This window comes from Somniosus microcephalus, chromosome 3 (genome assembly GCF_052327205.1).
Source record: "Somniosus microcephalus isolate GS21.2 chromosome 3, FLI_Smic_1.0, whole genome shotgun sequence".
Taxonomy (NCBI): Eukaryota; Metazoa; Chordata; class Chondrichthyes; order Squaliformes; family Somniosidae; genus Somniosus; species Somniosus microcephalus.
Window position 1 is genome coordinate 346,658,280 of NC_140989.1, and position 17,669 is coordinate 346,675,948.

General features: G+C 46.4%; 1 protein-coding gene across 2 annotated transcripts in view; it reads left to right on the top strand.

Moving 5' to 3' along the window:
• Positions 1–223: 223 nt before the first annotated feature.
• bcar3 (BCAR3 adaptor protein, NSP family member) overlaps positions 224–17,669 on the top strand; it is a 219,140-nt gene continuing 201,694 nt past the window's right edge. Inside the window, exon 1 of one of the 2 annotated variants that reach the window (XM_085983300.1) lies at positions 224–389. The gene's annotated coding sequence lies outside the window, so the exon portion shown is untranslated. The remainder of the gene's footprint in view (positions 390–17,669) is intronic. The other variant, XM_085983301.1, reaches the window with a different exon arrangement.

Below are 17,669 nucleotides of genomic sequence, written 5' to 3' on the forward strand. Positions count from 1 at the left end.
CCTTCCAGCTGCATGACAAATGTTTTTTTCAGTTAGTAGGAAAGGAATGTAAAGTACTATTGAGCAACTTGTAACATTCCTCTGAAAAGTATTGCCGGAGCTTTTGATAAAATCACCCGAGTTAGTGGAATGATTGGGAGTAACCCGCTGCTGTGATTGGTGAGAAGGCAGGTCCGAGGTGTGTGTGCTGAGGCACAGGAGGGAGGGAGCTGAGGTTTCCAACGTGTGTCATTTCACTGGATAATATGAGAATGCAGCTACTGTCAACTCTTAGCGTGTTCAGGCCATGACTGAAGGAGATATGTGTCTGTATTAAACTGCCTATGCTGCTTTATCTAAAAAAAAGACCCAGTGATACCTGCAACGGCACAGCTGCTTATTGCTATCTGGTAAGTCTTCAGGAATGGCAACATTTACTGCATGGTTTGCGAGACTCTCCTTGAACTGTGGCGGAAAGGCATCTTGACAGCTGTTTGAGAGCAGGTGCTGTTACGAAGGTAGTGTTGAACTTTATTTCTCTTCTATAGTGTAACGAGTTCAAAGTGAAAACCTTCACAGAATTGCTGTCTTTTAAAAAAAAAACCCAGGCATTGTTAGATTTGCTTCGTTTGACTGGTTCCCGGGATTTCGGTGGGCACAATAGTTTCTATCAGGAGACCTGCCTTTCAGGTGTTGATGTTGTGGAGGCAGGTTGGAACAATGTAAAGAGCGCTTCTCTCATGGCTCAGCCAGGTTATCCAGTCCAGGTGCCGAGTCGCATGTCCCAGGTCAGTGCCGCGTCAGCTGGGGGTGCTGCAGTTGCACCGGGCACCTCTTGGGGTTTGGGGAGGTCCATGGGTTCCTGGTCCTGATGGTCATGTGGTGACTCCTTCGAGTAAGCCCATGAGTGTGGACATCGAGGGAACAAAAAAGTGAAAGACCGTGCGTGCATTTATATAGTGCCTTTCACATCCTCAGAATGTCCCAACGCGCTTCACAGCCAATGATTTTCCCAGTGTGTAGTCACATGTTTTGTCTGCATAACAGTCAGCCAATTTGCGCACAGCAGGATCCCACAAACATCCATGAAATGAATTACCAGCCAATCTGTTTTGGTGGTGTTGGTTGAGGGATAGATGTTAGCCAGGACTCCCCTGCTCTTCCTCGAATAGGAACTTAAAAACATTTTTTTTTATACTTGAAAGGGAAAAATTTACAGGGCTATGGGGAAATGGAGTGGGATTAATTGGATAGGATCTTTTACGCCCACCCGAACAGGCACACAGGGCCTCAGTTTAATGTCTCATCTGAACGACGGCACTTCTGACAATGCAGCACTCCCTCAACAGGAATGGGCTGAGCAGTGGTCACCCCCACGTAAGAATGAGGAAGAAACATAGAAACATAGAAGATAGGAGCAGGAGTAGGCCATTCGGCCCCTCGAGCCTGCTCCGCCATTCAATGAGATCATGGCTGATCATCCAAACTCAGTACCCTGTCCCTGCCTTCTCCCCATATCCCTTGATCCCTTTAGCCTTAAGAAATATATCTAACTCCTTCTTGAACATATTTAATAAGTTGGCCTCAACTGCCTTCTGTGGTAGAGAATTCCACAGGTTCACCACTCTCTGGGTGAAGAAATTCCTCCTCATCTCTGTCCTAAATGGCTTGCCCCTTATCCTTAGACTGTGACCCCTGGTTCTGGACCCCCCCGCCATCGGGAACATCCTTTCTGCACCTAGTCTGTCTAGTCCTGTTAGAATTTTATAAGTTTCAATGAGATTCCCTCTCGTTCTTCTTCTAAACTCCAGTGAATATAAGCCTAATCAACCCAATCTCTCTCCATACATCATTCCTGCCATCCCAGGTATCAGTCTGGTGAATCTTCGCTGCACTCCCTCCATGGCAAGAACATCCTTCCTCAGATAAGGTGACCAAAACTGCACACAATACTCAAGGTGTGGTCTCACCAAGGCCCTGTACAACTGCAGCAAGACATCCTTGTTCCTGTACTCAAACCCTCTCGCTACGAAGGCCAGCATACCATTTGCCTTCTTAGCCGCTTGCTGCACCTGCATGCTTACCTTCAGCAACTGGTGCACAAGGAGTAGGCCATACTGCCCTTCGAGCCTGCTCCGCCATTCAGTAAGATCAGGGCTGATCTTCGACCTCAACTCCACCTTCCCACCCCCAGCTGAAGATCCTGCGGACACTCGCTGCCAAGGACTAAATGGCCAGTTGGGTGCGGTATCAGGGGGCAAACGGTACTGATCAGTGCTTTTCGGAGAGGAGGAAAGGGGCAGATAACTGGTAAGGCGTTTAAGTTAAACTTTCACTGCCGGGCAGAAAATTGGCAGTCGTGGATCGGCCGCCCACGGACTTCAAGGGAAAGGAAAATCAGGCAGGGTGTAAAACGGGCCTCTGATCTGCTACTGCCAGTTTTATGCCTGGCGGTGAAAGTGAAAGTCGACCTTAAAGAAAATAGGGAAACATTTTAAAAACTGCTGCTGAAGAAGAGTGTGGGTAATTTCCTAACCATTTGCCAAAATCTCCGTAAACACAAGTGGCAAATTAAAATGTCAGAATTTTGTCGCGTGTAAGAAAATATTCAGTGAATACTGGAAAAGACCGGGAACAGTCCCATTGTGTTCGGACTCACTGATAAGACAGTCAATCTTTAACTCCTGTTCCTGAGGAAAGATAAAAGGTTAGTTCTCTCTCTCTCTCTCTCGCCCCCACATGCAGGGTATATCATTCCCTGAAAATGCAGACCATCTGCTTTGCTTTACTGTGGAATGTGCCCCTTAAAGCTGTAAGCACAGGTTCAGGTAGGAATAGAAAGTAGAGAGGTGAGGGGAGAGGGGGGCCACGCTGGGAGCCTCTCCACTTGAAACAGAACAGAGGAGTCTCGTCTGTATACTGTGATCCTGTAAAAACAGGGTTGGATCAGAAGTAGTTGCTCTACTGATACTAATTTTATTGAAGATTCTGGGAGACCGGAGTCTTGTGAGCCAGCTTCCTGAATTTACACTACTAAATCATAGACTCTTACAGCACAGAAGGAGACCAATTTGGCCCATCATGCCTGTGCCGGCTCTTTGAAAGAGCTAGCCAATTAGTCCCACTCCATTTCCCCATAGCCCTGTAAATTTTTCCCTTTCAAGTATATATCCAATTTTTTTTTGGAGTTACTATTGAATCTGTTTCCACCACCCTGTCAGGCAGTGCATTCCAGATCTAGCTTTCTTATCCCAGCACCAGAATTGTAGACCCACACAAAACTGTGTCTATGATTTTGTCATCAGGATGAGAGTTGGATTTAGTTATGTAAACTTTGCTCAAGGATTCTGGTCTCCCAAATCCAATCTAAAACAGCATTGGTATGAAAGTGGTTGCATACACACCTTTAAATCTTTCTGTTCCCTTATCAGAACTAACCCCATGCTTTTGGCAAATGACCTCATCTCATTGCGAAATCTTTCATTTTATGAAATGAGCCATAAATGTACCAAATTTGTCATGGGATGTCTTGGAACATCAAATAATTTGCCTTAACCTAAGGTGTCAGCCTTGGCTCAGTTGGTAGCACTTTCACCTCTAAGTCAGGAGGTTGTGGGTTCAAGTCCCACTCCAGGGACTTAGAGCACATAATGGCACGTCAGTGTGTTACTGAGGGAGCGCTGCACTGCCGGCAGGTGTCGTCTTTCAGATGAGACGTTAAACCGAGGCCCTGTCTACCCCCTCAGGTGGACGTAAAAGATCCCATGGCACTATTCAAAAGAAGATCAGAGAAGTTCTCCCCAGTGTCCTGGCCAACAGTTATCCATCAACTAACATCACTAAATCAGATTATCTGGTCATTTATCTCACTGCTGTCTGTAGGACCTTGCTGTGTGCAAATCGGCAGCCTCATTTCCTACATTACTAAAGTGACTACACTTCAAAAAGTACCTCATTGGCTGTAAAGCTTTGGGACGCCCTGAGGTTGTGAAAGATGCTATATAAATGCAAGTTCTTTCTTTCTTAATGATATGGTAGGCTCCCTAATGGCTTAATGAGAAACTTGTGCTGCCCAGTCTTCCACCCCAAGGGGTACTTAGGGCCACAACTGCTGCTCAGCTGTGCCCATGGATGGAACTTCAGTGCCATTCAATGTGTTGCATTTACCCACTGAGCGAGGTGCCAGTGCCATTCTTCAGCTCTGAGTGGCTGGGTGGGACCAATTCAGGACAAAGAAGGTGATATATGCTTAGAGGCGCAGGGCAAGGCTAGAATACTCAATGAGTACTTTGTATTGGTGTTTACTAAGGAGGTGGATGCTGACAAAATATCGGTAGCAGTGGAAAAGGTAGAAGCAATGGAAGGGGTGAAAATTGATAGACAGGATGTAGTACAAAGGCTGGGTATACTTGGAGTGGATAAGTTGCCTGGTCCAGATGGCTTGCATCCCAGATTGCTAAGGGAATTGGGGGAGGAGATGGCTTTTCCAATCTTCCCTAGATGCGGGGGAGGTGCCTGAGGATTGGAAAGTGGCAAATGTGACACCATTGTTCAAGAAAGGGTGTAAGGACAATCCTAGTAACTACAAGCCGGTCAGTTTAATATCAGTGGTGGGTAAAGTTTTAGAAACCATAATCAAGGAAAAAATTAACGGGCACTTGAAGAGGTTTAAGCTAATTATGGAGAGTCAACACGGATTTGTAAAAGGCAGATCATATTTGACTAATCTAATTGAATTCTTTGATGAAGTAACAGGGAGGATCGATGAAGGGAATGCAATGGATGTTGTCTACGTGGATTTTCGGAAGGCATTTGACAAAGTACCACATAGAAGGCTAGTTAACAAAATGGAGGCTCATGGAATAGGTGGGTCAGTGGCAGCTTGGATAAGGAATTGGCTTAAGGACAGAAAACAGCGAGTTGTGGTAAATGGCTGTTTTTCAGACTGGAGGATGGTAGACAGTGGTGTTCCCCAAGGGTCAGTGCTGGGGCCACTGCTTTTTCTGTTATATATAAATGACCTGGATATTGGAATACAAAGTCGAATTTCTAAATTTGCCGATGACACCAGACTTGGGGGTGTGGCAAACAGTGAGGATTACACCAATCGACTGCAACAGGACATAAAAAGGCTAGTAGAATGAGCAGACAAGTGGCAAATGGAATTTAACACAGAAGTGTGAGGTGATGCATTTTGGCAGAAGGAACAGGGAGAGGCAATATACACTTAATGGCACAGTTTTCACGAGTGTGCAGGGACAGAGGGACCTGGGAGTTAATGTGCATAGGTCCCTGAAGGTGGCAGGACATATTGAGAGAGTGGTTAGCAAAGCATATGGGATCTTGGGCTTCATAAATAGAGGTATTGAGTACAAAAGTAGAAAGTTATGCTGAATCATTATAAAGCGCTGGTTAGGCCACAACTGGAGTATTGTGTCCAGTTCTGGTCACCATACTTTAGGAAGGATGTGAAGGCCCTTGAGAGGGTGCAGAGGAAATTTACCATAATGGTTCTGGGATGGGGGATCTTAGCTACAAGGACAGGTTGGAGAAGCTGGATTTGTTTTCATTAGAACAAAGGAGGTTGAGGGGTGATTTGATAGAGGTGTACAAGATTATGACGGGTTTGGATAGGCTAGATGGGGGAAAGGCTGTTCCCACTAGTTGATGGTACAAGGACTAGGGGACACAGATTTAAGGTTTTGGGCAAGAGATACAGGGGGGGATGTGAGGAAAAAGTTTTTTACGCAGCGAGTGAAGCAGACACACTCGGCTGGATTTTCTCAGCCCCATGGAGGTGGGACTGCCGGGAACGTTGCAGAATTTGGGGCGAGTGGCAAACCTGCCCCCAACCCGCCTCCATGCCCTCTTGCCAGGAGGCGGGAAGCTGTCCCACCCCGGGTCCCATCTCCTTGAGGAGGAAAGGGATTAAAGCCTATTAGCTGCCTGTTAACAGGCAGTAAATAGGATTATCCCCATTTTTCATCCTGAAGTGCAGGCTTCCCGGCCTAGGGGAACCCCGCCGGGGTGTAGGAGGTGAGTAGGAGGTCTGCAGGGTTCGGAGGGGTCTGAAAGTGTGATGCAGAGGTGAGTGATGGGTGCAAGTATAGAGTGGTAAGTATGTGAGGTGAGTGTAAAGTGTTAGAAAATGCTAACTTACCATTGTTTCTACCTACAGCCTTCAGCCGCTGTGGAGCCGGAGTCCCCGACATCTCCATTGTAGTGATCACAGACTTCTGTTGCATCCTCCGATACAACAGCCAGCTGATTTCTGCAAAGTAGAAAGGTTTGATGAGTCCTGAACACAAGGCCTCATCAATCTACACAGAATGTCAGTGTTTGACAGCTTCACAGAGCTGTCAAACGATGACAGCTTAACAGAAAGTAACAATGATAAAAGTACCAGACTGAAAACATTCTGCTGCCTTTTGTTCACCGGCCGTTTACGACAAATTCAAAGCTAAACAAAGAAGTAGTTTACAGCAAGCCATCTGATTTTAAACACTTTGCCAGCATGAAGAGCTGATCAGGGCACGCTGCTGCTACAATCATGCTATTTGTGGATGAAAAGCACACATGACAAAGCGACTAAATCAAATTGACTTTACGAACAATGAGCGGCCCCCTAATAGGCAAGAACTCCTCCGCACTCTGACCCACCTGAACCCCAGAAGGATTAAATTGCTTCAAACCTTACACCTGCAGTGTTCCCAGTGCAAGCACAACCAGGCTGAGAAACCTTAATGTGTCAATGTACTTCTCCCACACGCTATCAAATGGTACAGTGGCTTCAGGAAATAGAGCGAGATATATATATATATATATATGAATTTCAATTTTGAAAATTCAATAAGAAAAAATGTGTTTACTGAGCAAAAGAAAATCTAAGGAGCTACATTAAGATACACTAACTGAATATGGAACTTGAACGATCAGATCTTTTGTCCCTGTGCAAAAAGCAATGATTGAAAATATGGTTTACCATCCAGAAAAGGATCTCACGATGGCTGATGCTTAGGAATAATGCAGTAAGGCCAACCCCACCGACTCATAAATAAGAGACAAACTCTTAAAAATCAAGAGATTTGGTATGTAAATCATGAGTTGCTATTTTTTTTAAACTTAAACCAATATAGATTAACAGTTGGCTTATAAACCTCATTAATGGCTTATTTAATTTCTAACAGGTCAGAGCTCTTTACAAAGATTACATGGGGAGTGGGACTAGCTGAAGCGCTCTTGCAGAGAGCCGGCATGGGCTCGATGGGCTGAATGGCTTCCTTCTGTGCTGTAACCATTCTATGACATTTCTTCTTTCAAAAGTTCTTGACAGATGTCACGTCATACGTTGACGTGCTCTGTCACTGACTTCCCCCTAATTGGTCTACTGAGCCCACTGGGTGTGCTTAACAAGGTCAATCAGGGGAAAATCCCGCTGGTTGGCCAGAAGCTGATGGAGGCGGGACTGAAACTTGGCAAGCAGCGGCCCCGCCTCCAAAAGCTTCCCATTCAGAAAATCCAGCCCTCAATGTTTTCAAGGGGAGACTGGATAGGCACTTGTGGGAAATAAACTTGCAGGGCTACGGGGATAGAGCGGGGGAATGGAACTGACTGGATTGCACTAGAGAGAGCTGGCACAGACTCAATGAGCCGAATGACCACCTTCTGTGCCGTTATGACTCTATGGGGGAAAGATTTGGTTGATTAGCGCCTCCCGTTAGCGTGGGGCGCAAAGCAACTAGCGCCCTGGCGTGGCGATGTTTGCGCCGCTTGCGAAATTGACCAGACATTTTGTGGCGGCGCTAAACACTACCGCCACGATCTCCTGTGCCGGCAGATCGTGATGTCAGTCGAGTGTGCAACGCCCCGGTAGCACCCCAGACTGGATATTGAGTGGCACACCCTTCCTTTCCGCCTGCCACCAGCAACAACAGGTTGAGGGGAACGTTTTGCAGTTGGGAAGCAACTGGGGGGAACGTATTTAAAGGTGGCCGCTTCCTGCCTCTTTTTGTCGGCGACATTTTTGCACCACGCATTCTGAGAGAGAGAGAGAGAGAGAGAGAGAGAGTGACTTCTGGAGATATTCAACGCTGTGTGAAGGAGTTTTGGGTACTGAGCAGCACTTTGCAGGTTCATTTTGATTTGACCTTGCATCAATTTAGAAGAGACCATAGGGGCTGCACTCTGAGCTCTTTCCCTGGGCCTCTCCATTGTTCTTTCCAGCAGATTTGATGTACAGGTCTCTCCAGGCCGAGATTCAAGGCTGCAATGAGCAGGGTGTAGATGGAGAGCAAGATCAACCCTCCCTTTTAAGAACTGGCCAGCGCCAGTGTGCCTGTGTTCCATTGCTGACTGACATCAGATGAGCTTCACCAGCGCTCTTGAATTAACGCCTTGAGAGGTGTGTAGCGCCTGATTTTAGTGCTCCAATCACCTCCAGGGGCGATAGAAGCCAAGTTTGCAGTCGGAGGTGATAATTAGCGGCACTCTAATGGGGTGCAAATCAACTAGCGCCTGGGCGCGGCGCTGCTAACGCCTCCTGCAAAATTCAGTGGGAGGTTAGTGGCGGCACTGCGCCGCTGGCAATGACGTCATCACCGTGTGCAGCGCTCTGCTCGTGCCCCAGCTGTAATATTGGGTGGTGCCCCCTGACTTACTGCCGGACGCTATGTCCGCCGGGGTCAGGGGGGCCTACCTGCGGCCGGGGCGGTGCTAATTAAAGGGGAGGTGGCGAACGGCCATTTTTGTTGCTGGCCGCCTGCCAGCACCTGCCCCCGTTGCTATCCCTGGCCCCTGTGAAGAACCCCCGCGGGGTGCCGGCTGCTGTCCATGAGGCCGGCACTTCTCTTGAGTGCTAGGCTCGTTTGCCGGCACTCCCGATCCCTGGTGGCCCAGATGGACGCCGGGACATGCTGTGCCAGGCCCCTCCCCCTTAAGGGGAGGAAGGCCTGCAGTACCACGATATTGGCTCGCAGCGCCCCAAGAGGGATGCCGGACGCTTCCCGTAGCGCCCCTCCTCCCTCTCTGGGCGCTACCTGGGAAAATTGGCCGCGGGGGTGCTAACTTTTTCGGGGAGCTACCCAACTTTTTCCCCAATGACTCTAAGTTTTTTGAATGAAAATCATTCGCACACCAAAAAAATTTCAACCTTAAGTGTAGCATCTCATAATTGATGTTATTTATTATATTAATATATTTATCAGTCTCAGAGCGCCCCTTGTGCTCAGTTCCCCAATCAGATTAGGGGTAGGGTGGTATAGTGGTTATGTTACTGGACTAGTAATCAGAGGGCTAGACTAATGAGTTCCAATCCCACCATGGCAATTGGGGAATTGAAATTCAATTAAATAAATCTGGAGTAAAAAGCTAATATCAGTAATAGTAACCATGAAGCTACCATTGATTGTCATTAAAAACCCATCTGGTTCACTAATGTCCTTTTTAAGGAAGGAAATCTGCCGTCCTTACCTGGTCTGGCCTATATGTGACTCCAGACCCACAGTAATGTGGTTGACTCTTATCTGTCCTGTGCCACTCAGTTGTATTCAACTTCTCTAGGGCAATTAGGGATGGGCAATTAATGCTGGCCTTGCCAGCAATGCCCACATCCCGTAAATGAATTAAAATAAAATCCCCAAGACCCTTCCTCATTTTGATCAAGCTCCAAATAAACACATGTCCTTTGGTGAGCTTAGAGCAGGAACAACAGAAAACGCTGGAAAAACTCAGCAGGCCAGGCAGCATCCGTGGAGAGAGAAACAGAGTTAACGTTTCAGGTCATTTTCTGTTATTTCGGATTTCCAGCATCCGCAGTATTTTGCTATTGTATTAGAGCAGGAACATCTGGGACATCTGGCTGTCAGTGACGATAACAACGCTGTCTGTGGCAACATGTGCACACATTCCCTGAACTTTGGGAGGAAAAAATCAGTCACCACATCTCCCAGAGAGAGAGTGGGAAATTTAAATCCTCTGATAACACACGCAGTGCCACTGACTGCAGTTCCAGTCTCACCAGAGCTACTGCTCTCTGCTCCTCAAAGGCCCTGCGCTGGGCCTTGGATTGAGGCTGTGGGTCTGGGAGCGGGGTAGGCTAAGGGTGGGTGGGGAAGTTGTGTGTAACGGTAGGTTTTGGGGCTGCAGGCAGTGCTGGGAATGCAGTCTTGGGCAGGTGTATCTTGCTGGGGGGGGATGTAGAAAAGCCTCACCTTGCGCTAACGATGAGGAGCTGCAGTGAGATAGAGGAGGGTGACTTGTCCTGCGCTTGTTCTCCCTGCTGGTGAATGGCTGCTCTGAGCTGTGGCATATTGCTGCTTTCCTGCAACTCTGTAAGCTGAGAGCAAAAAAACCAAAGATGAATTTTGCTAAGATAGTTTTTAAGCCATCAGCTGTAGTGCTGGCTGGGCCTTTCCCACCTGAATCTGATTTGCAAATAATTCCACTTAGTGGAGCAGCTGGACTGCAGATGGTACATTTATATTCCAGTGGGCTGTTGGCAGAGCAGTGCTTTCACATGTTTCAGCAATTTTGTTTGAAAGGATTTAGAAAAAGAGTTGAGTTTTTTTTAACAGCAACGTATTCTCGCAGACTTAAAAAGTGTCACCTAGGTGACAGGTGGTTGATATACTAATGGAAGTTGTTTTCCACAAAGCCTGTAAACGATAAACAATTTGTGAGCTTGTCTCAGTAATCAGGCAACACCTCACACCCATTGGAAGGCCGGAAAGTCTTTTATCCCTTTCTGATTGTGAACACCAAGAGACATAATACAAGAATGCAGGCAGTCGGGTCCCCTCCAAGTCACACACCATCCTGACTGGGAAATATATCGCCGATCCTTCATCGTCGCTGGGTCAAAATCCTGGCACTCCCTCCCTAACAGCACTGTGGGAGTACCTTCACCACACGGACTGCAGCAGTTCAAGAAGGTGGCTCACCACCACCTTCTCGAGGACAATCAGGGATGGGCAATAAATGTTGGCCTTGCCAGCGATGCCCACATCCCATTAACAATTTTTTTTTTTTTAAGTCAGGTTTTTCAAACGGAAGGGCCAATTTTAACTGCCGGCGGGAGTGGACAGCACTCATGGCAGTCTGAGGTATGAAAGATGTAGTCCTCTGCTCATTGGCCTTCCAATGGGGACCAGCAGTACACAGGTACAGTAAAAGGGGAAAGTATCGCTGAGGTTGCAGGCCTCCACTTGAGACCCAGCCACCGATGTCAAACTGCTTTTAAGACTTGCGTTAAGGGTGTTGGTGTGTAATTCCTTCTGATGCGCAGCATCTGTGGTATTTCTTGTTGCTTAACGTTGTCCTTTGCCAATGTATTGCGATTCAGAACTGATGCTGGGTAGAAAGTCTGCTCAACCTGTGGTAAGTGTGCAGGAACAGTGGGGAATCAGCCAGAATGTGTAACTTATTGCTTAATGTGACTGTAGTGGGTGGGGCGGAAAATTAGGTGAAAAACAGTTTGGGCGGCTCTGCTCCACCCGTGGTCACTTTCAGAATTGCCCTGCAGTGACATCAGATGTTCAATAAATCCGCCCAAATATAGGTGGGCATATTGAAATGACGTGCATCAATTACACCGTAGCAATGATGGGCTTTAGGAACTGGGTCTGTTCCTGGCATGCAGCTTTGCTATTGTCGTGTGGAGAGGGATTTGAAAAAGATCGTACGGAATCAATTCCTTCCAGCCCTGTGCTTTTAAGTTAAAAATGTTTTTGTCTATCCTGCGGGCAGTTGGCCATAACCAAGGCCTGTAAGAGAAATTTCCTTCGCTCTTCTCCCCTCCCCATCGAGGTGAGTTCCCAAGTGCAGGTAGGAATTCCACTTGGAGCTCGCCAAATTTATTGAAATAAGCTTGACCCCAGGAAACCCACTGAGGTGAGGGGTCACGTCTGGGCAGAAGTTACGCCAGCACCAAGGCCGGGAGGAAAATCTCCCCTCAAAAGGCACAGAGGCCACCGTGAGCCGTGCTGGCATCGTCACATCGGCAAGATGTCTCTACACTTCCACTGCCCAATAGGTCTGAATTACAGTCTGTGGGAATTTGATGGGGCTGCCTCATCAAGATTAGTTATCTTGTACCCTCTTATGAAAGCATGTAAGCTATAGAGACCAGCTTTGAAACACAGGAAGAATCCAGTTAGAAAGCTTCTTGAGGGCTGCGCTGTCAAAGCATCTGCCTCCTCGTGCCAGCATGAGTCACTGCCTTCAGGGAGGAGAGGTAATATGGGAAAGTGGAGGGAAAATTAGATTGTGGGGGGGGGGGGGAAAGATATCCGAGCCGGGAAAATGTCCCATTCTCGATCCCTGGTCTGTGTTGAATTAGCCGTGGTGGCCCTGGAGACTTTATAATTGGCCTCAACACCCTGGGTTGGAGGGGAAAATCAGTCAGGGGTCAGAGGCTACCTGCTGGATATACGTGTGAGTGGATGTTGGGTCAGACAGGATTACGCTCAGGTATCAGTCAGTCAGCCTGCCAGCACACATTGTCAAGGCTCGCACATGGATAATAGCCTCTTGGGCGTGATACCAAAGTGCAACCAATTGTCATATCTTAGTGAATGCTCTTGAATGAAAATCCAGGCTTTGAACAGTCATTGCTGAAAAGAGGATACCAAAAACAATAAAAATGTCTAAAATTGCTCTCTTGATTGGGGAGACCAAACAATTGAAAGTCTTCCATGTGTTGACTTGAAAATGGTGGGACATCACCAGTAAGTCCCTGCGTCAACTGTTTTCCTGAATATTCGACAGAGCTTTGGGAACAATGATGTTCCTCTCAGTGAGTGCGAATTGTCACATTGTCGAGCCTACATTCCCAAATCTGGGAGGTGTGGTGAGAATTGCTCCTCTTGTGGATAGTGTGTAGGCAGATCAGTTGGAACAAAATGTGGAGGTAATTTGGGAAAGTAGTGCTAATTCTTCCGAAATCTACCTGCCCAGTATTGCAATGGTTTGCAAGTGTCGGCCACTCTTCATTCTCCAGATTAGGTCGAAGCTGCTTATAGTTGTGCAGGTAAAAGCACGATGATTTCAATCTGTTGCCAATGGAAGAAGTTTGGTTTGTCAAACCCGCCATGAACTTGTCTTACAATTTCCCCCCCTCCCTAGAAAGCCTTGGGAACTCTCTGATGCATCACCCAATAGGCCCTTTAAAAAAAAAAAATAGAAACCCAGACAGTGTGTGTCAGCAAGTTATTCGATCACGGAGGGCAATTCTTCCGGGCCTGATCTTGATCTCGCACAACATCTGCACTCTTGCATATTGTTCAGCAGGAATTACTGGGCAATGATCAGTAGCAGGATCCCTGGTTGATTTGTTTTTTTACCCCCCCCCCCCCCCCACTCCCTATCCTGGGAGGCACTGAGACTAGTTATAGTGTCCCAGTTGCTGCTCTGGCTGGGACTAGCTAATGAACAAAACCTGTGGCCTTCTGGCTTGTATTGCTCAGTACCACAGCAAGCAGATAACTCCATCCAATCATTAGTTGGAAGAGCTTAGAAAAGTGTTCCCTTTGGTTGTACCCTCTGTCTCCTACTGCCAGTTCCCCCACCCCTGCACATTCCCGCAGTGTCCTCACTTGCCTAGTCTAGCTTCTTAATTATGTTTTAGTTTATTGCTTTCGTGCGCAATTTCTTTTCTTAAAGATAGTGTTTTGCACCTGCTAGCTGTGAGTGAGTCTGATTTAGCACCAAGGGATTGGGTTATTGAGTGTGAGGTGCAGAGAATGGTTATCAGGTGAGAGCACATGGAGCAGGGTAGGTCTTCCTACAGTTATCGGTCTGTTTGTCCTTCCATTGACAGGTATGCCATCAGCCACCTTGGTCCCATTCTCTGGAATTCCCTCCCTAAATCCCTCTGACTCTCCACCTCCCTCTTCTTTTACGATCCTCCTTAAAATCCACCTCCCTGACTAAGTTTTTCCACCCTTCCTAACCTCTGCTCCTTTGGCTTGATATCTGTTTTCCTTGCACCTCTGAAGTGCCTTGGGATGTTTTTCTACATTATAGGTGTTATTTAAATGACTTATTATTATTGCACAAGAGTGACCACAAGGACCTGGTAGACAATTCTGATCAAAGGGCTTATCCAACTGCTTATTGTACCATCTGATACCATACTGAGGTATACGAATCAGGAAAGTCCTGGGTTCGACCTTGTTTGTGCAGAGTTGACTGATTCCAGGCTAGAGAAGGAAAAAAAATCAGCCAGGTTCCTGCCCCTGATCTCTATTCAGTAACCTGTACTGGACACACACAAGTCTAGATGCTAGATGAGAATAGGATTGGCCTCATCGGTGATGCCCCCATGATCAGAACTCACAGTCTATACTGGGACATTTAGAATGGCTAGCTTGGCAAGGTATGGGTTCTTTTTGTTCCCTCTATTTTTTCCTCTTATACTCCCTGTAGGATGCTTACACACATTAACAGCACCCTAGCATAACTGGGGAGTAAAATAAAGGAAAACAACAAAGATCAAAATCACAGGCATTGCAGATACAGGATCTCGGGCACTGAAAGTATTATCAGTAACAACCAATATTTATACAAAAACAAAATACTGCGGATGCTGGAAATCTGGAATAGAAACAGAAAATGCTGGAAATACTCAGCAGGTCGGGCAGCATCTGTGGAGAGAGAAACAGAGTTAACGTATCAGGTCGATGACCCTTCGTCAGAACTGGGAAAAGTTAGAGATGGAACAGGTTTTTAAGCAAGTGTAGGGGCAGGGAAAGGGGGGAGGGGAGCAAAAAAACAAAAGGGAAGGTCTGTGATAGGATGGAAGGCAGGAGAGATTAAGGGACATTTATTTATATATCACCTTTCAGGCAACAAGGCCTCCCAAGGAATTTAATATGAGGAGCCGTGGACACACCAAGCAGGAAATAGAAGTTAAGGGAACGACTGAAGGCACAGTCAAAGATGTAAGTTTCGAGGTGCCTTTTGAAGGTGGTGAGAGAGAAAGTGAGGTGAAGGAGTTTAGGGAGAAAATTACAGTGTAGGAGCATGGTGACTAAAGGCACTGCCATTAGTAGTGAAACAGAGCGGAGGGGGGTGGAGGGATATTCCAAAGGTGGAAGTAAGTTGATTCGGAGATGGACTGGATGTAGGGCTTGAAGCGCTTCAAGACATCCAGTTTGTACAACTGCAAGAGTACAGTTGGAGTGAGCATCTGAGGAAGGAGATGAAATTAGCACCAGGGTGCGAAGTTTCCAGCGAGGGTCAAACAGCTTTGGTTGCCAACATTGAGCTGGAGTAAGTTCTGGCTCATCCAACAACAACTTGTATTTATATAGTGCCTTTAACATAGTAAAACGTCCCAAGGCGCTTCACAGGAGCGTTATCAAACAAAAGTTGACACCAGGTTTTTAAGTCAGAGATCCAGTCAGACAGCAAGGTGGCGGTTGTGGAATAACGGGTGGAGGTAGAGCGGTAAAGGAGAGTGTTGTCGGCACATATGGAAACTAACCGAACGGTTTAGCATGGCACTGCCAAAGGTCCACAAAAAGGTGAGAACTGGAAAGGGGGCCAAGGATGCAGGCTTAATTTATTAAATGATTTGTTCTCTTAGCTTTTATCCAAATTTTCAAAATTGCTTTCATGTTTTTTACACATTCATTGTTCACTGGGCCTATACTCTCTGGAGTTTAGAAGAATGAGAGGTGATCTCATTGAAACATATAAGATTCTGAGGGGGATTGACAGGGTAGATGCTGAGAGGTTGTTTCCCCTGGCTGGAGAGTCTAGAACTAGGGGGCACAGTCTCAGGATAAGGGGTCGGCCATTTAAGACTGAGATGAGAAATTTCTTCACTCAGAGGGTTGTGAATCTTTGGAATTCTCTACCCCAGAGGGCTGCGAATGCTGAATCAGACAGTATATTCAAGGCCGAGATCAATAGAGTTTTGGACTCTAGGGGAATCGAGGGATATGGGGATCAGGCGAGAAAGTGGAGTTGACGTCGAAGATCAGCCATGATCATAATGAATGGCGGAGCAGGCTCAAGGGGCCGTATGGCCTACTCCTGCTCCTAATTCTTATGTTCTTATTGCCTTACCTTTGATTGTGTCCCTTTTGTGTAACACAAACAGATCCCAGGGAGACAATCCCTTTGTGAATCTTTATTGGTAAAGAAAGAGATTGTGCTGCTCTTGTCCCTCCCATCTATTGGTTGTTTCCGCAGGGGGTTTAATGCCCGAGGTAGCTGGATTCCTTCCTCTTGTTCAACAAAGGACATAAACGACGAATAAGTCTATGTCAAACATCTCAAATGCTGACTCTCACTAAGTCTATTATTGTCTGACCAGCTATGCAAATCTAAACTAAATAAGTAGAGGAATCTAGTTTTAATCCCAAATCTGATTTTGAACAAATATTTTGGGACAAAGTTATCAATCCTCTGTAATTTGAATGTAGAGGATTTGCCAAAGTTTTGAAAGTCTTGTCATTCTGGCAGTGAGATTATTGCTAACTCACATTTGGAAGCATAGGCACATTACAGCCAATTAGCAGCAATGTCACCAGCATTGTGAAGAGCAGGAGGGGGACATCTTTACAAATGTTAAAAGCTTTTGTTATTTAGTTCCTTATTTGCCACGGTAACTGTAAAGCTGATTGAGGGAAGATGAGGCCATTTTGTTTTCCTGTTATCCCTAACATTCAGACGGTCAGTATAGGTACTGTCCTTGATGGGTAGAGAAAAGAGTCAGGAATGCAAGGTTTGATGTACTGAAAAAATGATTGACACTGCAGTTCCTCCTCCCATTGCTTAATTCCCTGTAACCTGACATTGTAATGTTGGGACTTGACTTTGCTAGATTGCATTGATGCCATGCCAAGCCAAGCAGGCAAAGATCTAGTGAGATTAGTTTTACTGAATTTATATTGCAGAATTGGTTCGGGAAGTGGTTCTGCAATACTGGCTGTAATTCCCATTGCTGAAGAAACTAACCTGCTTATTTGAGATGGGGGGTGGGGGGAGGAAGAGCAGTTACTGCAGCAACCAAATCTATGTTAAAACAAATGTACACGGGTGGAGAAAGTCTATTGAGGCCAACAGGAGCTAACCTACTTCTGCATTCTGGGACAAAAAATGCTTTACGTAATTCAGGGGGAGTCTATAACTGGGCTTAATTGAGGATGTTTTTGTCTGTTGAAATAAGAACTGATTCGAAATAAGTACTGGACAAATCTTTGACAGTGTAGACTAAACTAAACAAGCACCAGTGTAAAATTTGTCTTGATTTCAAAATTCTCATCCTTGCTTTCAAATCCCTCCATGGACTCGCCCCTACCTATCTCTCTAATCTCCTTCAGCCCCACAGCCACCAACCGCCCCCCCCACCCTCCCCCCCCCCCCCCCAAGATATCTGCGCTCCTCTAATTCTGCCCTCTTGAGCATCCCAGATGCTGCCTGACCTGCTGAGTATCGCCAGCATTTTCTGTTTTTATTTCAGGTTTCCAGCATCTGCAGTATTTTCTTTTTATAAAATTTGTCTTCAGTTGACCTGCATCCGGAAATACACAGTAGGTCATTCAGCCTCCGAAAAGAGAAAGAAAGATTTTAAAAATTGCATTTATACAGAGCCTTTCACGACCTCAAGATGTCCCAAAGAAGCTTTACAGCCAATGAAGTACTTTGTGAAGCGCAGTCATTGTTGTAACGTGGGAAACGCGGCA